Raw genomic sequence first — 23,834 nt, 5'->3', positions numbered from 1 at the left:
ATTGTAAATGTAGGTCAGTCTAAATAAGGTTTAGACTGCCCTATCTTTTAAAAAATAAGTTTATGAGTCCATTAAATTTTATTGTTATACTAATCTTTAAAATAAATGTATAAAGTGTTATAGGCCCTCTCCAGAGTGCGCCCTTGTCACGTGCTATGGGTTGGCCGAGGGCACACCACCCATACGTGCCTCACCCCAGCACGTGACAAGGGCGTCAAAATGGTGGTGCCCTGTACACACAGGTGCCGACATTTGATGCGACGGACGCTTAGAGTCCACACGTCACGGCGCATTCGGGCATCACAAGTGCACCAGGAAAAGAACCCGCTTTTTGTGGGTTCTTTTTTGCCAGCAGGAAACCACGTGGTTTATCCACTGCGGCTTCCCGCTGGCAGAAAAGGAGGCGCCTTTTTGGGTGGTCTGTGTCCCACCATACTTAATTTTAGGTTTGCTCTTCACCCTTGGTGATTAACTGGTATCAACAATGAGATAGACAGATAGACAGACACAGACAGAGACAGATCTTATTACATATTAACATTCCTTCTAAGTTTAACATATATGCAATAGTTTATTCCCATCTGATCCTGGAAGCTAAGCAGGGTCAGCCTTAGTTAGTACTTGGATGGGATACCACCAACAAATACTAGATGCTGTAGTTTATATTTCAGAGGAAGGAACTGGCAAAACCACCTCTGAGTATTCCTTGCCTATGAAAACCCTATGAAATGCATGGGGTCACCATAACTTGACAGGCAACTTGAGGGCACATATACAAACCATACACAATGGTTTAGATTTTAAAGGTATAACAAAGAGAAAACATTATAACATTATTATATAATGTTGTATATGTTATTTGTGATCATATGTTTATACTGTATGTTTATAACTTTGTATGTTTTATACAAATACTTTAAAATTAATAAAAATCAGTTTAAAAAAATTGAAATTCCTGCTGGCATTGCTTTAAAAGCACTACTTTACTGGCTGATCCCCGGGGACTAAGGGACCATACAGACCTACTTGAAGTGCCAGTGTAGGGGTGGCATGGGGGCGTGACATTTGGATGACGCATTCCCCGACACCATCCCCATGCCAGCATCATGCCACCTGCCTGTATGGTAGGTGGTGTCATGGCACTCCTTTGGTGCAGCGTTTATACAATGCACACCAAAATTTTAAAAGTTTGTTATAAAAGCTAAAATATGTCCAGCAAATGCCAGAGGCACCATGTTATAGTAATTCACAGCATTCATCAAGTGAAACCAAAAATGCAACCCAGAATAGAACAAAACAATCAAAAATAAGTTCAGAAGAGTAAATTAGTTCACCTTGAAATCATATATGCCAAAGTAATAGCTCCCCCTCCCCTTATTTTCACCCTATACAGTACTCTTTTAACCTATAAATCAAACTTTATGTAATTGGTGAAGCCATATTAAGGAAAACTTAATGGAAGTTTGAGAATGTGCCCATTAGTCAATGAACTTGTAACAACTACATGCTAACTTCTTTATACTGACCTTGAACAAGAAATAATTGTAAAGTATCATCACTGAATTTATATTGTTAGCTGTGTAGGAAGGCTGTGTGTCCCTCAGATTCACCATGCATCACTGAACTGTAACAAACACTGACAGGTACTGTATAGTGTGCAACTTGAAACACTGTGGTATTCTTATTATGACAGCTGGAATAAAAGATGCTGGATGCCATCACAATTTTCTCATTGCTTTAAAAGATATTTTGCCTATAATCTCACACATTGCTAAGAAAAAAGTAACATAAATTGCCTATATGGAGAAGTAAAAAAATCTCTTCATAATGTAATATCAAAATATACATCAGCTATAAATGCTGCTGTTCAAAAGGAGATATGTTTGTTTATATATTCTGTGTGTAACGTTAGCAGAGGAACCACTCTATGTATGTGCACATGTGTATGAGTGTGAGTGTAAACTCCTATCATATTCAATAACCTTGTTTTGTTCTGAAATAATTCATGACAAAGGCCATTTATGGTAGCCATAATATTTGCATAATAATTGTTTGTGAGGACTGAATCTTGGTACATATAACAGCACTCCAAAACTCTCTCTCTCATAAATTACATTTTCCCTCATTAAATACTCACAAAAGTCAGTGCTTTATTTCATAGCACTATCATTAAAAGGAACAGAATATTCTTTTAGAATGTTTGGGAACTGTAACTTGAAATTAGTAAAGGATAAGAGAATTAGTTAATGAACCTTTTTGACAGCAGGCTCCAGATATGGATAATTTTTGAAGACATGTTAATTTAAGTCTCCACCTCCTATTACCAGTTCTGGCAGCTATGAGAATAATTTAAAAGAGATGGCAGTGCCTATTTTATCATGTGATTCAAATATGCAGATCTGGGTTTTTGCCCTTGATACACATCCCCTGCCTTTTTTTAAATTCTTAAAGTGGCACAGCATACATTTGTAATTGCTAGACTATTGTATCACAGTTTGTATGTTCCAGCATCTTCGAACACAGTCCATCATAATGGTGGCAGAAAGCTAGCATGAGAGGCAAGGACTATCCTACTAAAGAGGCACAGTTCTCACTCGGTCAAGAAACAGGTAGCTTGAAAACAGACAAAATGTGCTAGGCATTGTATGGAAATATTTGGGAAACATGAAACAAATGCATGTTTTTAATGAAGCATTTTGCAACTTTCTGAAGGGATTTCATGAACATATATTACTATATTTCACACTTAGACATGCAATATTTCTGAAGCTTAATATTTGAACAGAACTTTGAAAGCACAGATTCACTATATCCAGTTTTTCAGATGAATGCATTCATATGGTCATTTGACCACTTTCCCATTAGTGCTACATAATGCATGGGAATCAGACTTCATATTCATATTATCATTCCTATCATTATAGGAAAATGTCTTTATTTGGCCAGACTAGATAGTCAGAGATTCTCAGTTACCCTGGAGTCTGATCAAATCCTTATTTATCACTCTTCAATTTCAATTTCCAGGAAACCATGTGTCTGACCAATAAAAGAGTCCTGCACACTTTCTTGTCTGAATTATATAGCTATTCTATTAACTTAAATTACTCCCATTAAATAGTGATGATAGTATTACCACACTATTCATGTATGAAAAGGGATTTTGTAGCACCTTTGAGACTAAAGGGCTCAACAGACTGCCCCGAAGGGGCTGTGGGACGCCCCCCTTTCCTTGCTGTATGGGGGATGCAGCAACCTCACACCACGGCCGCAATCCAGCCTTTTGAGGGCACCATAGCTGCAGTGGTGTGGCTATATGGCACTCCTTTGGCGCTGCATTGTATGAACTCAGTGCCAGAAGCACACCATGATGCTGCGCAGCATGTGGACTGGCACATGGCATCAAGATGCCCTGGTGGCAGAGTCAGGCATGCATTGTGAGGATGCCACACTCCGACTCTGCCCCCATGCCGGTCTTTCAGGCCGGTGTGTACAGGGCCTAACAGTACAAAAGTGTTTGTAGCATAAGCTTTCACAGAATTCGTCTACTTCCTCAGATGCTTGTGCTACAACTGTTTTTGCACCGTTAGTCTCAAAAATGCTACAAGATAGTATATGCTGATATTCCAGACTAACACAGGTATGTCTCTGAATTCCATACTATTCATGGTGGATCTGGAGCTGCTCAGATGATTATTATGAGCAAAGGTTAGCTAAAAATATAAAATCTTCCACACACCACAGAAAATTACTAACATCCAACAATCAAAACTATAAAGTAAAAACACATCACTGAAATCCATGTCTGGTAAACAGTGGATTAATATTTCTTTACCCACTCATTCTACACTGAATAAATTCAGTTTAACAAATAACTAATCATTATGTTGCAGCTTTTTAAAACTTATATTCAAGGGTTTTTTTGAAAAATAAAGAATTCACTGATAAGCATTATCTAACTTTTCTGACTGCCCCCTTGTTTTTTGGTGTGACTTGCCCCACTGGTGAACCCCTTTGTGATTTAAATTGCACAGTCCATCAGGGAGACCTTGTACATCAACTGAGATAAAATGGAAAAATTGTACATGTCTTGATCTCCCCCACCCCTGATTGCAACAGAACAGAATCCAGACAAAATCTGACAATGCAAACATTTCTCTATTCTAGACCAATATGCAGGATTCTTAACAGTAGCTGTCCTATGAAAAATGCAAATGCCCCCCCCCCCCCCGCCATTCTTATGTTCTCTTCTTACTGATTGGCACTTCTTACATTCATAATACAGTATCTAACCTTACTAACAGTTTTCCATTTGATGCAGTTACAGCTGTACTTGTAGTACCACCAAAATTAATGGTCTGGTAGATAGCATTTTATGTCTTTCAATTTAGGCACTTATATTATGACATAAAATTCTTTTCTATTTGAAACTTGAAGACAGCTCCTAACCAGTGTCTGCCAGTTACAGCAAGGTGACTGTGTCACCCTGCAACCTATCTTATTCCAGTAGAAATAGGCTGGTTACAGACTTTAATAAGACACCATGCTGAGGGGTGGTGGTTTCTATGTATTTTAAGTTCATTTATCTCAGAATTAAAGCCATTATGCTCCACTAAGAGGTTGCTATAATTGCTACATATATCACTCCTTGTAACTTGATTTTTTCACCATCACATCTGAATCTGATAGTGTGCATCTGGATTGTCCACATCACTTTTGAAAGACTAAATGACTTGCTATTTATTTACCTATTTATTGTGTATATTTCATTTCTGTTACTTAAATGGTACTGCACTAATAGCTAAGGGTCAACATGTTCTTTCTCCTTACCTAAACATGTCAGCAGGGAGTAGCACCATGCTGCTTAGCCTAATCTCCAAAAAAGCATGTTATTTCAAGCTCCTTCCCTGTACTGACACATGCAGAACTAATGTATGGAGATGGCATACAGCTGTAATGCACAGGTTTCCACATGGGTTTCTTGGCCATGTGAAGATGGAGTTGTCAGCTCAGTTCTTGCCAGGCTCTGTGTCAACTTTCCATTGACTGGGCTATATCTATGTAGGGAGGAAACAGCTGCAGCTGAAAGTTAGGAGCAGCAGTCCAGTTAGGCAGCTAAGGCTGCATCCACACCACAGAAATAATCCCATTTGGTACCACTTTAACTGCCATGGTTCAATGCTATGGAAGCTTGGGATGTGTAATTTGTTGTGGCATCAGAGTGCTCTGACAGGAAAGGATAGGTTGCTCACAAAACTACAAATCCCAGAATTCCATAACACTCTGAGCTATGGCAGATAAAGTGGTGTCAAACTAGATTGGATTTTTTATTTATTTTTATTTACTTATTGTTTGTGGGTTTTTTAAAAATTGTCTATATGTAAATAATGAGATATCTTGGAGGTGGCCCCAAGTCTAAACACAAAATTCATTCATATTTTATATACACTTTATACACATAGCCTGAAGGTAATTTTATAAAATGTTTTAAAAATAATTTTATGCATGAAACAAAGTGTGTGTACACTGAACAATCAGAAAGTAGAAGTGTCACTATCTCAGCCACCCATGAAAAGAGTTTTGGGTTTGGGAATATTTAAGATTTCATACTTCCTGAGAAGGGAGACTCAACCTGTACTGGAATCTAACTGTAACTCAGTGATTATTCAGCCCACCATATGTTGTTGGACTAAAATTTCCAGCAGTTCAGTAAGCATAGCCAAAGGTGTAGAATGACATGAGGTACACTTAAATGACATCTGGAGGGCTGCATAATTCCAACCCTTGTTCTAAATGACCAGCTACTAGCAGCCTCAGGTATAAGGTCATTTGAATAAATTAAGAAATAATCAGATACAATTATTATGAATCTTTGGAATCAGCATTGTTACAACTTTTCTGACATGCACAGAACAGCAACTCTAGCTTTTACCAAGTATTCTGTCATTCCTGAATCTAAATATACCAATGGAAGAAACAAACAAGAAATAATGTAGTTTGTGTAGTTAGCAACAATAACAGCAAGCAAATTAATACCTCACAATTAAGCAGAAACTCGAAGAGAACTAAATGAATTGGTAGTAAGTACCTTCTTGTGAAAAGTTTACTGTGAAAACAATTAAAACAACCAAGTCTACATCAGACTTTAAAAAATAGCACCTCTTAAAAACTCAAAGTTGAAAAATTCATTCATTATTTCATAAACGTTTTATGTTCATTTAGCCAAACTGAGTACAAAATGAATTCCAGCACACAACTGAGTGCATAGCATTGTTGAATACTGCAACAGGCTTCAAGGATATGCTTTGATGTTTTCTGAGCTTTGCACATGACAGACACAGAACTGAAGTAGCAATATAAATGAAGTAGCAGCAGCAATAGCTTTGCCCCTGGGGCTTAGGCCGGAGAATGTTATGATGATAACCCAGTCAGCTTAAACTCTTCCACTGTATAGGGTCCTTAATTCTGTGCACTTCACAAGCCTTATTGTGGATCAAGAACTCATCCAAGGCAGACAAGTGTCACCCTTTCCAATCTACAAAGAGGGTAATTTAAGTTCAAGAAGGACACTTACAAAATACTATGAATGGTAGCCAGGTGTGTTTATATCAAAGAATAAATTGTGTAGCTGAGCTTCTAGGAACTGCTAAATTGCATTCCTATCTGCAAGCAATACTAGAGCTAGGGGCTGGAATTCTACTAAATATTTGTTATGCAGCAAACATTGCTTCGGGACAACTAGTTAATATAATAAGTCACTTGTAATTAATCCCATTTTACATTAACTACCTTATGATGTTGTCTTGAAGAGAGATAATTTCACCTCTTTGCACTTCTATAGTTACTTATATAATTATAGTATGGCCCTGTTAAATGGTGGTGGAAGTACGTGACACAATTCAAGTGCTTGCTTGTGCTGTTGTCTGCTGTTCTGTTGTAAATGTTGGAGGCATGATAGCAGACAGGAGAAAGGTTATTTTATCCCATAAACCAGTGACTTGCAATATACAGATTCTCATCAATCCAGGATTCCCAATGATCTCAACTGCCAAAAATACATTTTTCAATCACTTTTCAAATCTTTTGAAATATTCTTTCCATTCCTAATATCTAGGAACAAACCAGAGAACTGTATCATTAATTCTGTGTTATCCAAGCTGTATGGCACATCAGTTCTGGGACTCTGGAAAACAACCAAAATCAATGTATGAAATAAAATAAGACTCAGTTGTTCCATAGCAGAGATGGATAAATCAGTTCGTTTTGAGTCTGTATCATTTTTGCATGAACTGAGAAGTAAATCCAGAAACATTTCCACATTCATCTGAATACGAATAATGATGTGGACAGAATAGTATTTAAATATGCATCCTAAAATATGTTTTTTTAATAAAATGTTCTTTTCAGAATATATTTTCTCTCAAAATATGTTGAAACATATTTTATTTTATGCCATCTTTATCCCAGAGTAGGACCCAAAGTGGCTCCAAAGAAAAGTCAATTAAAAAAAGAAACCAATTAATTTTTTTTTAAAAATGATTAAAGATCCACACATTAACAACATAGAATCATTTAAAAGCATATAAAAGTTAAAAGATAAATAAAACACACAGTCAAAAGCTACCCTGTTTGCTCACTAAAAGGCTTCTTTTTAAAAAAGGTATTTGCCTACCAGTGAAAGGAAAGCAAGAAAGGGGCCAGGGAGAGTTTGCTCCTCCCCCTCCAGGCTGCAACAATCAGCAGCCTGGAGGACTGGAAGAAGCAACCATAGAGAGGCCCTCTCAGGGTAGAGAGGCCTCTCCAGAACGGGGCTCCTTCCTGCCCCTCCCACCCGTCTCAGACTGGCCTCGGCCACCGAGGTGTGCAAAAGCAGCAGCATGGCACGGCCTCCCCATGGCAACGCGGCTGGGCAGGTGAGCCCACCTGCCGTCCTTTGTAGTGAGAGGCACTTGGAATTCTCAGCCAGAGAGCTCTAATGCCTTTCAGCACTACAAATTCCAGGAATTCATAGGTTGCAGCCAAGACTATTAGTGGAATTGTAGCACTATAGTTGTGTAGTGTGAATGGGCCTCTTGACATTAAATATTTGGTAAACACTGTAGCAATTATATAGACTACTGTGGTCTGCTTTTTGGGTCTGGTGATCTCTCAACCAAAGGAAGTGAGTTAAGAATGTGGCCCACCAAATGTCGTTTGCATGCAACTCCCACCATTCTTTACCTTCAGTTATTCTAATTACGTCTCGTGGGAGCTGCAGTTGAACAACATCATTGCTGAACAAGGCACTGGTGAACATTTTTGCTATGCTGATACAACATATTCAAGCAATGTATAGCAATTCATTCATAATGTAAATACAGAAACTTCTTAGAGAAAATATGCAACATAAATGTCCTAAAGTACCCCAATCTCCAGAATTGTAGTCCAGTACTACACTATGATGGCTCTGATTCAAATATAATAATAATAATAATAATAATAATAATAATAATAATGATAATAACAACAACTTTATTACGGCCATTTGGCCAGCACAATTACAAAATTCCAGTTTAAAACACAACAGATTAGAGAATATAAACAAATTACAGTCTATAAAAAGTAAGGATAAAAAGCAATGATAGGACAGCATGATCAGGCAAACACACAACAATGAGTAGGCTGCCATCACCTCGCAAACAACTCTATCATATTATGTAAAAGAGGACCACATTCATGACATATTGGTTCAGAATTCACAAACATATCCCCTATCCAAGCAAGAGTTAAACTACAAAGTGCCATTAATCAGATGCAATTGATTACTAATTTACAAATTTTACCGTTAAATCAAGCCCTCTGTACAGATTTTGAGATTATATTATAATATATTACATCTGTTTAACAAACTGTTTATGATTTGCAATGGCAGCTGCAAAGAATTGTGCAACTGCTTGCGTTATATCTTCCTTCTGATCTGCAAGTAGAAAATTTGTATAAAATTTCTCTTGTCTGCCTGGAAACTGCAGCACAATTGGTGTTATATATAAAGCACGTATTTCTGTATACAAAGAACAGCCAAAGAGTACATGATTAATATTTTCGATTTCCTCTGAGCCACAAGGACAGTATCTGTGTTCGTAAGGGATCTTTTTAAATCTGCCCTCCAGGACTGCTGAGGGTAAGATGTTAAACCTTGCTGACATGAAAGCTCTTCTAAATTTCGGGACATTCAAATTCTCAAAATATTTCGCACATTTGCCAGGTCTACTGGATTCCCTAACAGGATGTAAAGTTAGTTGGCTTATATGAGTCTGGAAATCAATATCCTTGATGCGTTGAGAAATCACAGATTTTGCTTTATCATAACCTAGTACAGTTATTTCAGATAGTGAGAGTCCAAGAGATGAGAGTTTCAAGGTCAGTGTCTCCTTCCAGGGAGACAGAAAGGAGTCTGTTAGAATTAATGGCACTAAACCGATCGGAACAAAAAACATTTTGAGCCATAAATTTAATTTGCGTATCCATACACGTGCCTCAATAGATAGCATCCCTGTTTCTAGACGGAGAATAGAATTCGAAACACAATTTGGGACACCTAAAATTGTCCTTAAAAATTTGGTTTGAACTACCTCAAAGGTTGTAAAGCTACTGAAAGTACAAATCTCAGAACCGTATAATAATTGTGCTAATATCTTAATAACAAAGACTTGGAGAGCTGCTGGAATATATTGGCCTCCCTTATTATAATAGAAAGAACATAAAGCTTTAATACTTCTTTGTGTATTCATTACAGCATTTTTCTGATGTAATTTGGTAGATCCCTTGTCATGAAATGTGATTCCCAGATATTTATAAGTGGACACCTGTTCTATGGGATGATCATCTAGGGTCCACTTATATCGGAGGCGGCTCCTCGAGAAGACCATTACTTTGGTCTTATTATAATTAATTTTTAGAGCATCATTTGTGCAGTAAGTTGCTAAAGCTCTCAGAAGTCTATTCAGTCCTACTTTTGTGATGGACATTAGAACAACATCGTCTGCGTAAACAAGAATCGATAAAGGCTTATTTGAGAGAGTCGGGGCATGTGCTGATATTTCTGACAGGGTCGAGATCATGGAATTAATATAAAAGTTGAAAAGAGTAGGTGCTAGAATGCAACCCTGTCTTACTCCATTAAATGTGGGAATAGGCCTTGTTGCATTGCCCTGGCTATTACAACGTATAACTACTCGAGAATTCTCGTGTAGTTTACGAATTAATATTAACAGTCGTTTATCAATGTTGGTGGTCTCAAGCTTTTTCCATGATTCAAATATAGTTAAGCTGAATTGTGGGCACATTTTCCTTCCATCCTGTCACCCCATCTATGACCTTAACATCTCCCCTAGCTCCTCTCCCACACTCCATGCTTCCCATCTCTCACATTTTTAAGGAGGGTTTTTTTTAGTGCTCTATTGCTTTAGTATGAAAGATGTAAAAGAAAGGTGAGAGGGGGGAAATAACCGTTGAATCTTCAACCAGATATGTCACATGCTCTCAGCCTCAGGGGAAAGCAATGGCAAACCTCCTCTGAACAAATCTTGCCAACAAAACCCTATGATAGGTTAGCCTTAGGGTCACCATAAGTTGGAAATGACTTGAAGGCACACAACACCAGCAACAACAACAGCAACAACAACAATAATTCTTCAGGAACAAACATTTAAAGGTATATATCAGGCATATAGTATCCTTTGGTTGCATTTCTGGCTGTATAGATTACAGACATAGTTCTAAATCAAATTGTAAGTCCAGTTAGAGGAGACTTGCTGAATGAATTGCTGAATAGTAAATCAACATTATGTAAGTTGCATTGATTCAAAAGTCCTACTCTGGTTCACACTACCAATTGGATTTAGCCCAGAATCCAAAATATTCAACCTTTCCCTCACTACAATGGATATAATTTTATTTCGTAATTGAACTGGTATTGATCAACCATCATATGAGGTGTACAAACCATAATCAAGAATTCAGAGAAACAGAATCAATTAGCACAGAATCAATTTGTACTGTGCAGTAAGGGGGGAAACACTCTTGCATCATGGACTGATAACTATATGTGGGCCTCTGTGTACAGTGTGCCCTTTGACAATGGTTTCAAGTAGATAGTAGAATAAGATTATATAATAGCTGGGCTCTGACAAAATCAAAACATAGTAAACATAACCAGCAAAGTAATTTATTTTCCTGTATCAACACATTTGTGATTTGTTTTGTCCCTACCTTTCATTGTGTTTGTCAGCTGCTCTTAAAAACAGTTTAGAAACATCATCTGGGTTACATTGCATCCGTTTGTGTATTAATCTCTGTAAGTTGGAAGGATCTATTTAGTCCTAGTTGCACTCACTGCCAGTATGATGTAGTCATAGTGTTGAATTTTTAAAAAGCTAAAGAGTTCTGCCATCCCTCTTTGCTTAGAGGCTTCACTTAACCATGAAGCCTTATCACTATCTGTTTAACTGACAAGTCCAAATCAAAGCACAGGGCATGAACCGTAAGGCCCGTCTTGCTCACAGCTGTGAAAATCTTTACAATCGTCAATTTTTTTCTCGTTGTTGATATGAGACAACTATGCTAAAGTTCCAGTACAGACAGGCCTGGGAAAAGTGAAAATAATTGTTTGGGAGCCTGGCTTTCCCAAAGTGATGATGACCCCTCTAATGTATCAATCAAATTATGAACATAAATGTGTTTAAAATTAATTAAATCTAAGCTGTTAGTTATGACCTTACAGTTCCACTTATAAATACATTTATCAGGAAGTATGTACAAATCAACATGGTGTGACTAAAATCAGAGGGGGGGAAGTACATAGAATGGCATATGCAACCTTTAAATCAACTAACTAGAGTAGCTGTAATTCTTGCTATAGGCTTTATTAGCTGATGAAAAGTTTATTGTTACTCTATGTCTTTCTAAATGCATCACTGGCGAAGAACTTGCGACCCTATTCTTAAATACTCTTTTTATTTTCTTGCTCTGTGTGTGTGTGTGTGTGTGTGTGTGTGTGTGTGTGTGTGTGTGTACTTTTTGCAAGACAAAACTTAAAAGGTATTCCAAGTAAGTAAGCAAGGGCATTAGAGAAGTCAGACTTCTACTATGCCTGAAACTATAGCTGAAAAGAAATAATTATGGCCTAAATGCGGACCTGTACTCACAAAAGTTAATATTATTGATTACTGCACCAGTTCTGCTATAGTATTGAGCTTCTATTTTCTATGTATAGCATTCAAGACACTTCTTCATTTCTTGAGGCAGTGCTAAGCAAAACAACGAACTGTTTCTTATCTATGCTTAAATGTCACTTAGAAGACAACCATTAAATTGTTTATTAATGTTCTATAAACAGATGAATAATTGCCCTAAACAAAATTGCATTGAATCTTTGAATCACAAACATGGTCTTTCAGGGTGAGGTGGAGGAGAAATCACTGAACAACATTTCGGTGGTGTTGTGGGTTATTTCTGTTTAGCCTATGATTCATTTTACAGAATGTTTTTTTAAGCCTTTTGTTCTTTTATAGACTTGCCATATTTGGGATTTTAATTAGTATATTGCTCTTTTATTGTACAAAGCAAAGAAATAAAAATGAAATCCACAGTAACATGGCAAGGAGGCAGGATAATTCACCATGTCATTATTAAATGAATCTGTCCTTGCATAAACGAATGAATAACATATATAAAGACACAATAGGATAAGGTAACATCTGTATTTTTGTCATATGAAAAGTAATAAATCGGGTGTTTTATTAGGAACAGTGATCCAAAATTAACTACAAAGGAACCCAGAATAAAGGGTAAGCAACTTGTGGCCCCAAAGATGTGACTAGACCTCTAAATCATTCCTTCTAGTACAACTAGGGATGGATCTGGACGACTCCCCAAAAGTAGTATTTTCTTATCTCCCAGGACTTTTGATTGCATATTTCTTTTTCATTAGTGCTAGGAACTCTGTTTGGAAGCAGTGTGTGTGTGTGTGTGTGTACATGCAAGCCCCCTTATTTTGAGGCTGTTTTGCTGTTTGCTGAAGAGGGAATGGGTACTTAACCCTTGCAAGCCTAGTAGCAAGGATAGGTGGCCTATAATTCACTAGTATTAACCTCCGGTGATTTAAAGAAATCCAGAAATTATCAGACAAAGTGATTAGATTATTTTTAATTGTTTTTTTAAAAGAGGCCTCCTGTGTGTCAAAAATGACCCAGAGTGCATCAAAATTGTGGCAAAAAATGCCTAGAATGTTTGAGGGCCGGTGGTTTTTTGTTTTTGTTTTGCACTGTGACAAAGGGGTGCAAGATTTTCTAGTGGGCCAATGAAGCCTCCCAGCCTCTGACAACTGACTACCTTTCACACAGAATTACAATACCATGATTTTGAAGGGTGGGTCGCAAACAGTCCAGAAGCCAAACGAGGGCAAAACAGAGCCAGGGACATTTTTATGATTACCATAAACATCTTAAGACATTTCTAGTATTTTTCACATGCTGATATACAACTGAAAGTATCTTAAAACCTAACTTTGGTGGGATATAAACCGCCCCTTTAGGGTGGCCTGCACCCGCCCCTTTCCCCGACGGATTGGGGCCTCAGTGGCCACAGCACCAGCCCCATAGGCCCCAATCTGCCGCTTCCCTGAGGCCTGGAAAGGGGTGTCCTTGGGGCTTCATGCCCCAAGGACACCCCAACAGTGGCGGGGAGGCAGAGAAAGGGGCCGTTTGGCCCCTTTCTTTTCTATGTCGCTGGCGCAGCCGTGTAAAGGCTGTGCCAGCGACACAAACAGCAAAAGGAGCTCCAAAACGGAACTCCTTCCAGCGCCGCTGAAAGGGCATCACAAACGCCGTGCAGTGGCGCACATGCATCACGCCCGCGCCGCTCCGTTTGGAGGTGGCGCAGCCATGATGTCATAATGGCAGCGCCCATGTAGACAGGGCGCCGCCATTACAACACCACGGTTACATGCTAGGGTTGTGGGGTGGCTGGAAAGGATACTCCGAGGCAACCCGAGCACGTATCCAGGCCAGCGCTTTGCCATTATGTACCTTAATTGTATTTAAATTTGACCATGGCCTAATGATTTAGGGCTTTAGAAAGTGAGCTATCTGAGGTATATTTTGAAACACTGATGGCCACTCTGGTATATTGGTAAGAGTATCAGATGACTAATAATACCCAGATTCAGATTCTGACCTTGTTACCTCTAAACTCACACAATAATGGTACACCAAATATGATGAAGGACATCCTTGGAGGAAGAAGAGAAAAATAAACACAATAACACAGAGGTTATGGCATTCAGTTATAAGAAATGATCTATTGAAATTATGTTTCCATAATGTGACCTGGTCATATTTTTTTAAAAAAAAATGGGTTTGTCCTCATTATCTGGACAAAAAGTAACTCTGAAAAATGCAGATCTATGGTTCCATCTTTTCTCTCCCATTTCAGATCTCTCCAATAAACCCCCTCCCCCTGAGCTTCAACACAAAATACCACACTGGATTGAAATGGGTCCCTATACCCCCAACATTTTAATGGCTCTACATTATATAGGGTACTTTGCATTCATAATATAAATAACAAGAAAGTACATGCTAAAAATAACCTTTCAAAATCTCTTAGTAATGACATCATAGATATAATTTATTCACACCCGGGGATTTACCCTTTCTCCTTTGTCATTCTTGTTGTCACTGAATGTATCATGACACTATTGAAAATGAGAAATCATCAAGGTAAGCACATATTGCAGAAAATAGCTGGTGCTTTGACACTGAAAAAGCAGGAAATATAAAATCACTCCTGGTGGGCTTTTTTTTTTTTTGTAGGGTTTTTTTTTGGTATAAATATAAAGTCCTTCCACTGCCCTCACATCATATGATGTCCAGAGAAAATGTGTTTGCACAAAGGACTTCTATGACATCCAATTCACAGCAGGGAAACAACATTGTAGCAGGTAAAGTCCCTTGGTTATTTCTGACTTCTAGATTCAGCAGCATGATGCCTTATTGGATCCCTAGAGTTTTGCTTTTGACAGCCATCAGGGACAAGCAGTGTGACAAAAGAACACAGCAGAAACGGAACGTGCCATAGTGAATAGTGTCAACTAGGCATTTGAGGATAAACAGTATTTGTATTTTTAGTCCCCATTTTGACTTTTTTTCACACCATACAGTTTTTCTGTCTTTCTCTTCTCAAACTGTTTTGCTCTCAGTCCTAAGTAATTTTCTATCAGCTGATTATTAAGTTAGCCACTCTGTACTTGGACTCACCTTTGACAAAGTTCCTAATTGTCCTCTAAATAATACATATTTAAAATGGAGAGGGGCAAAAGTAAAGAGAGCATGATGGAGAACATTCTGAACAGTGAAGAAGGAAAGGAATTTAGCTTTAGCTATTATTATTTTAAAATATACTAGGTTTAGCCAAGTGAAATGAATACAGATTAATAAAAACTAAATAATTGTTAATCCTGAAAATTGCTAAACTACTGAAGTGTGTGTAGATGACACATGCAAGAGACATAAGCCTAAGACGAAAAAGACAAAAAGAAAAGAAAAAAGAGTCCTGCTGGATCCAACAAGCAGTCAAATGAGTTTTGTGTTAGATTTTTTAAATTATTATTTAGCATTTTTGCTATTGCTGTTGATATCCAGGGGTGAGGGTAGGGAGGATTGCTGGTTCTTTTCTTCTTCTGCAGGGCCAACCCCCCCCCCCAAAAAAAAAAAAAGCAATATAATCTCAATAGTTGAAAATTGTTTTGACAGAATGACTCAATGTGTTGAGACAATTTTTCATCCAAAATGAGAAAATTTGCAATTATTTTTTACATTGCTGTTATTATGTGTCTCCAAGTCATCTTTTTCTTATGGCAACCCTTTCATAGAGTTTTCATGGCAAGTTTCTTCAAAAGGGGGTTGCCATCAACCTCCTCTGGGACTGAGAGGGTATGATTTGCCCAAATTAAATATGAAATTGAATAATATTTGAAGGGAAAGCAATGATACATTACTAGTAACAAAATAACAGTTGCAGTATTAAAAAAATAAACAATTTGTTCAAGTGAGGGCCGATACAGACTGGCATAATACGTCTGCTTAGGGGCGGCATGGCATAGCATGTTGCACGTCCCAATGCCACCCTGCTGCTGCTGTTATACTGACCTGCTGCCCACACGGGAGCAGCTTTTCAGGGCTCTGGCAGCATGGTGTTTTGACGCCACATGCTGCAAGCGTGCCAAAAAGGCACCACTGCAGTGGAAAAGCTGCCCTTTTTCCAGGACAAAGAGCAGCATTTTGCTGCCTCTTTTTACACCGGAAATAAGTTGAAGTGGAGCCACAGCGTGCGCTTGTCACAGCACCCACCTGGCTCTTTCAGGGGCGGCATCACACCACCCCTTTGTGCTAGTCTGTTTCGGCATTAAGAGTGACATTTTTAGAAAAACTATGTGGCTTCCACAGATATACAAATGGGTGTTATTCAAGACATTCCTGCACTTATTCAATTGCTGTTCCCTTTGCTGTATGGTAAGTAAAACAGAAGCTCTACCAGACAGCTAGTCAGACAAAAGATCAATGTACTTTAGAGTGTGTGTGTGTGTGTGTGTGAGAGAGAGAGAGAGAGAGAGAGAGAGAGAGAAAGTATACATACAGAGCTTTTCTCTAATGAAGAGCTGGTTGGTATGATGGCTGGCTTTCTGACAAAGCTATATGCACAGAGCCACTGATGCTGACTGCATGGGTAACTGGATCAGGCAAACAGATAAAATTTGGCAAGACTGTTGAATCTCTATCCAGAGCTACTCCATATAGTCCATATCACCAAAAATACTCCCATGTGTTCTCCTAGCTGTCTGCGACAGAGTGGCTCAAAACTGTTCATGCATCCATCTGGACTGTAGCCAGTTTCTAAAATTATCACCACATCACTTTCTGATTCTCAAAAAGCTTCTCTTGCTGCAATATATATTAAAATACTTATAGACATTAAAATGACAAAGTCATTCATTCTTATAATTTCTGCACCTCAGTGATTTATCCAAACAGACAGAAATACTTTGATCAAGAACAAATCATAACCAAAATAGTAAAAAAGGATTTATTACTATACCTCTGGTCAATTTTTGGTTTTGCCATCAATAGAATAGCTATCATATGAGCCTTGATCTTTACTTTCAAATGTGATAAAGAACCCTTTGTTGAAAACTGCTTATGAATAGAAATTCTTCTTGATGACTACGCCAAATTGGTTGGTGTATGGCATATAGTGGACCAATAGGAATTAAGTGTAAAAATGTATCATTGGAATGTTGGAATATCAACACACCCCTTACTGTGAAATAAAAGGTCATTGTACTCTCTTACTGTGTTATTAACTGAAAAAGAAAATGCAACATGTAAATGTTGCAGTCCTGATCTAAGTTATTTACACATTTACAGTGTGCTGAAAGAATCTAAAGAAGGAAAAAAAACCTAAAAGGGAAGTAGAGAAACCCAAAAGCAAATCTAATTGACACAGTTAACAGTCCAACTTTTTCAAAAAAGAGCTACAGAGAAAACATATTTTATCCATGAGAGAGTGACTGAGATCACAATAACCACAGGATGACTCTGAGGACACAAGCGTGTTCAACAGAAAGAACAAAAGTGCAATTCACATGCCTGAATAAGCCAGCTAATCTTGTTAGGATATGCATTTATGTAAAATTAGTCTCTACATCTCTGTCAGAAAGCAGCACTTAGACCCTTTTAATTTTTATGGCCTATGGCAATAAACGATTGTAATCATTTAACAATCAGACTCTTTACCATTCATATGGGTTTTCTAAGAGCTGCCGCAGCCAATGACTCTCCAATGTAACAATGGTGAAACCGAGCTCATTACTTTCAACTCACGGCATTCAGGGTTGCACATTTTGCATTATTGAAATATGTTTCTGGGCTAAAGCTTCCTGACCGAGCTCTAATACACCCACTGTGTCAACTATAATTCTACCCATCTCAAACTACTGGCTGATAAACAATGGCAACACAGAGGGCACACTGCCTCACTGCAGCATGATAATACCGTTATTGACCACATTTTCATGACCTTTCCTATTGATGGTTCAAAACCTTGTCTTTGATCAGGCATTGTTTCAAATGAATCTGTTACAAGACGCTTCTGTAAAAATTATGTTAAAGAAACACTTTTATTCAAAAGCAGGATATGATTTTTTTAAAATGCCCACTTAACATAAACCCATCGGTGGTTTCTATTGTTCCCTGTATAGCTTAGCTGCTCAGCTTTTTAAAATACTTTGGCCCAAGAAATTTCAAGGCAGAAAACTAAAAAAGTTTTTTTAAAAAAACCCAAGAAGCTGAGTAAGCAAACACCATCTTAAGAATTTAGGAGAGCTTAAAATAACCACTGAGGAGCATAAATGTATTAAACTAGGTCACATTTGTAATCACTGTTAAGCAGCTAGAAAATAAATTACATGACTATTCATTAAAACAGAAAACTCTCAAGACAAATACTAAGTTTAGATTTCTATTAAAAGGCTGTGTGCCCCAAGTAACACTACCAGCATGTTGCTTTCTTTGAACCATTCCTGAATACATTTAGTAGTCACCTTGGAATAACAACTGCCCATCCACTCTAGACATAAATATTCTCACATTTGAAAAGGCAGAAGAGTACCCTGAACTATTCATTTATAAAAATGAAAGAGAATGAAAATTGCATAAATCAGGGGATTATGTACATTGATGATTTATGCCCTAAGTTACCCTCTGAGGTGGCTGGCTATTCACCCTCCCATGTTGCAATGATGTTTCAGCCAGCTAAAGCCTTGAGGCTTAAGTGTGTATTAACCTCCTTTGCCCTTGTATGACCAAATCACTATGTGATATAAAAGCATTGTAGGTTGCCAAGAGTACAGGAACATTTTAATGTTAAGGAACTGTCTAGAAATTGAATAGACCACTCCTTTTTCTTCTGGATGGACAAAAGTATTGTTGCCATATTTGACAGATTGCAGAATAGCTCTACATTGATTGTTGTGGCTGCAAAGCCCTTGGTTATCTTGTATATGTATACTTGCATCTCCCTGCTCACCTTTTTCAAGGATCAAGAAGTTACTGAGGTCATTACACACATTACAAATGAAATCAACACTTAATCACAGAGGCCAGTTTTTTTGTCATTGATAGTGTGAATTCATCCAGTCTTCAGGATGAAGACAGGGCAAAGATAATACCAGTACATCAGAGGTTGGCTAAGCCACCTAAATTGTGCTGGTTTATCTTCATCCCATGATCTTGTCAAACTTCTGTTTATGATGTAGAGTTCAATGGACCAGATCTGTGTAGAGCAAGTGTGTATCAGAGGGACATTAATGAAATGAAGCAGATTAGTGCATTATATGTACATCAAGGCAAAGGTCTAGACTAAACATACATCAGGGATGACCAATTGTGCTAAAGGCTATTTTTCACTCTCACACCCATCCCAAGGGGTGATGTACCAAATGACAGTGCAACATTTTTTATTCTTTCTTTCTTTTTTTTTTTTTTTTTTGGTCTGGTTTATGTTTTTCTGGGATGGGGAGAGAAACCAAACTGTTGATTTTGCAAGTGGTTTAGCTATGTTTGGGAAGCTGACACTCTGTGTTGTGTGTTGTCTTATTTGGAAATTATCCTTTCACCCCATCAGAGTATTCCATGCTTTATGTATTTTACAACAATTACAAAACTGAATATAGTGAGCAAATTCTTGAGTTCACAGGCCATCCCAGAGTTTAGAAACAATTTCTTGCAAATGATCAATACCCTACTCCTTCTAATAACAAAGTACTTGTTTTTGCAGTAAGAAAAGCATATCTACATTACATTACATCTGCAACTTAATGAGTTTATGTTCAATCCTTCTGCAATCCTTCTGTCTCTTTTAGGGCTGTTAAATATATATACTTGTAACATCTTTAAATAGATCAACTGCTGTTTTACACTGTATTTCATGCAATGTAGTTTCTTGGTAGACAACAAGGTAGATAAGTCCATGGTTTAAAACACTCAGATGTCTTAAAATAGATAACTAAAATTAACTGTTTTAATTATTTTGGAGAAATTGGAATGTCCTTCATTACTTTGAATAAACCTAAACTATAACAGTACAGATTGAGTTTCCTTTACCTGAAATACTTGGGGCAAAAAGTCTTTTGAGTTTCAGATTTTTTGGTGAGGAGGAAATTTTGGAATATTTGCATATGTATAATGAGATATTTGGGGTCCAATTCTAAACACGAAATTCATTTTTGTTTCATGTATACCTTTTACACATAGCCCAAAGATAATTTTATACATAATATTTTAATAATTTTGTACATGAAACAAAGTTTGTGTACACTGAACCATCAGAAAGAAAAGGTGTCACAGGTAAGTGTGCAGAAGACTGCAACCTGAGGAATTAAACTTAGTTATTTCCTTTCTTTCAGAGTTTGTTGCGTTGATTAAAAAAAAGGAGAGATAAGAATATTTTGCAAGTTTTCTTTATTCTAACAAAAATGATAGTATTAGTAACAGCTGCATGCATTTAAAAGACTGAAGCAGGAAAAAAACTTCCAAAATCACTATCCCAACCACCCATATGGACAATTCTGGAATATTTGGACTTTGGAATTCGGGATAAAGGATGTTGAGCATGTAGTAAACTACGGAGTTTGTCACACAGCTTACCTTCTGCCATGCTCCCATCGCCTAAACGTCACCGATCTGTGACGGGAGCCTCCTGGTGGGATCGCTGATGGCGCTATTAAAGGGAAACGCTTCTGTTTTTGTGGAAGGTAAGCTGTGTGATAAACTTTGTAAACCTGGAACCTGACAAATATAAAGGTAACTAATCAGTTTCCTTAAAGACCCACTGTTTAAAAATGGAGATGCCATTTGCCTTTTTCAGATAACACAGTAAGGCACAGAGCAAATGCACAATCCAGAAATCCCAAATAATGACCTGATTTTTAATCACTCCAATATGCATGTGAGCCATGCCTGATCTTGAATCTCCAGCTCCCAATACCTTTACCCATTGTTGAAGAATATTTAAAAATGAAAGACTGTTGGATAGAAAAGGAATGAAAAGAATTTTTTAAAGCATTTGGATAAAATGTAGTAATGTAGTAATGTATCATTGCATTACAACTAAAATTGTGTTGTTTTTTTAAAGTTATCTGGCTTGAAAACAGATTTGATTTATTGATTCATTCTCAAGCCAGTTAAATATTTTGTAAAAGTTTATATTTTCTTACAACTATGCATTACATGAAGTCTGCCATATGAAGTCACATAATCAACAATTTGTGAGTAGTGCTAGGCAATAGAGAGAAAGTAGCAATAGTCTACTCCAGTCTTCAGATTATGAAAGAAACAGATGACATATAAACTGGGGGGGGGGGGGAGATATCAATTTATACAATATAAGTAGATTTAACATAACAGATATAAGATAATAAAACTGCTATGATCACACAAAATGGCTTGATTTAGTATCTGCGACCTCATTAACAGATGTACATAGCATTAATCTAGCATATATTTTCAGTTATAATTTGCTTTGTGTCTGACCTTATTACAGAGATTCAAAACTGATCAGAACTCCATGGGAAACAGATAAAATAGAGAGTGACCTTCTATCTGTTTCATTTTGAACTACTGTAGTTTATTGTTCACCCTTGTGGAGTAGGGGTTTTTATACCAAAAAAAAACAATTGAGAAAGTCAGAATTTTAGTGTTAGAATTTATAGTGACTAGGCAATAGCATATCTGCAGGTTTCAGTCTAGTGTAATGATCATGTATACGTGAGTAGCCTTGTGACAGAATGTTTCACTCACAACCTATGGTCTCATTCTGTCATTTCAGGATAAAGAGACCTGCTGACTCAGACTATGGGTAATGTGTCCCATATATTTGTTATAATGTATAAAGAGATCCAGCGTGGTGAAGTGGTTTGAATACTAGACTAGCACTTTAAGAGACTAGGGTATAAATCCCCATTCAGCCAAGGACACCTCTGAGTGATTTTGACGAAATTACACTCAGCCTTAAAGTAAGGCAACAGCAAAACTCTTCTGAATAACTCTTGCCAAGAAAATCCTATGATAAGGTCACTGTTAAGTCAGAGCTGACTTAGAAGCACATAACAGCATGCATGCATGCATGGAAGATACGCTACACATATCATCAGTGAGTCCTTGGTATGCATGTATGAATTGGCCTTTCTAAATCTGAAGTGTATGAAGAAAATGCAGGCCTGCTCCTGTGTAACACTTATTTGAATGTATTTAATCTTTGCTGATAATAATAATAATAATAATAATAATAATAATAATAATAATAATAATAATAAATATTTATTTTTTCTCTTTCGAGGATCTAGATGGGATCTAACTTGTATGTACTTGCATAACACAATATTGCTCACCATCTCAAGTGGCTTAATAAAAAGCCTTGTGAGATCAGCCTTGGATATATAAGAGAACAAGTCAACGGGAGACAAGGTTGACATACAAAAGTTACTATTCAAAAAAGAAAAGATTGGAAGGGTCGCTGCAAAAGCTAAAGCTACTAAAAACAAGTTCAGAAATAATATTCCTAGTGAGCTTTAGAATTCAGATTTCTTCTGTTACTTGAAAACTCCAGGATAGACAAATAAGCTAACTTCTGGGTCCTATGTACCTTTTCTTACTGGCTCTGCCAGTGGCTTTCCTATTTGGGAGGGCATGAAGGGGGATTTATCATACCTTAGCCTAAACATGTGTAGTATCTTTCCCATGAATAATCAGCCTGAGTGTGCTGAGTTGCCAAATACAGGGGGGAATCTGAGTTCATTTACTTGAGATTCTTTTCTTAATGTGGGAAGATTGCAAATAGAGCCAACAGGGACACTGGGATCATGCCTGGCTGACCTCCCTCCACACTGTATTCCCATGTGCTCCTTAGATGCCAGCGTAGAATATGAACACTGAATTCAGAGGGAAATATAATTCAGAGGTGAAACAAATATATTTGTTTTTGTATTTGTGTCACGATCTAGCTCGTGTGTAAAGAGCAGAAGAAAAAAGTGTACTAGGATTAAACCTCTGTCAAAGTCAATAAACTGACACCATGAGTTTAATTTGGTCCATCTATTGAGGCAATTCTATATTTTGGCAAGCAAGACAGTTTTTTTTTAATTGCTCAAAAAAAAACAAAAAACAACCCAACAACTGTGACAGTAGGCCACCATAAGCTGCCCTGTCTCATAAACATCCATCTGAAGTACACAACAAACAAATAAAACACTTCCAGTTTTTTATTGCAGTATTAATTAAAACATTCAAATGAAAACAATGCTTACGCCACTATGAAATAAAGGTTATATAGTGGTGAACTTTATGTGATTACACGCAACAACCATGAACAATTCAGTGATACCCAAACAAACATGTGTTACTTTGCCAATGTGGTAAAGAGGAGGAGGAGTGTTAGTATCAGCAAGAGATCTTTGCTGCCAGCTCACACAATCTGGTTAATGGAAAAATAAAACCACTTAAAGCTTGGCCTGTAGAATATCGGTATTGTGGAAAAAGAAATAGGTTTAATGGGCAAGGCTCTTAACCAAGCAGAAAACAAGCACATTCATTTGAATTGTAAATAGTTGCTTCATGCAGAAGCTCTCTATTTCCCCACGCTTTGTGAGGAATTGAACAAAAGTGCATTTAGTGAGGTGTAAATACAGGAACAGAATCTCCAGCTTAACCAGAGCCAAGCAAGGTGTCTTTGTATAATGGAATAAA

At 37.4% G+C, this 23,834-nt stretch overlaps 1 protein-coding gene across 4 annotated transcripts in view; it reads right to left on the bottom strand.

Annotated features, from left to right (window-relative positions):
• ATRNL1 (attractin like 1) overlaps nt 1-23,834 on the bottom strand; it is a 686,837-nt gene that overhangs the window by 288,629 nt on the left and 374,374 nt on the right. The gene's annotated exons all lie outside the window — the stretch shown is intronic.

Source organism: Sceloporus occidentalis, unplaced genomic scaffold, assembly GCF_023333645.1.
Source record: "Sceloporus occidentalis isolate IW3139 unplaced genomic scaffold, rSceOcc1.0.p SCAF_2, whole genome shotgun sequence".
Classification (NCBI taxonomy): domain Eukaryota; kingdom Metazoa; phylum Chordata; class Lepidosauria; order Squamata; family Phrynosomatidae; genus Sceloporus; species Sceloporus occidentalis.
This window is presented reverse-complemented; position numbering and strand designations above follow the sequence as displayed.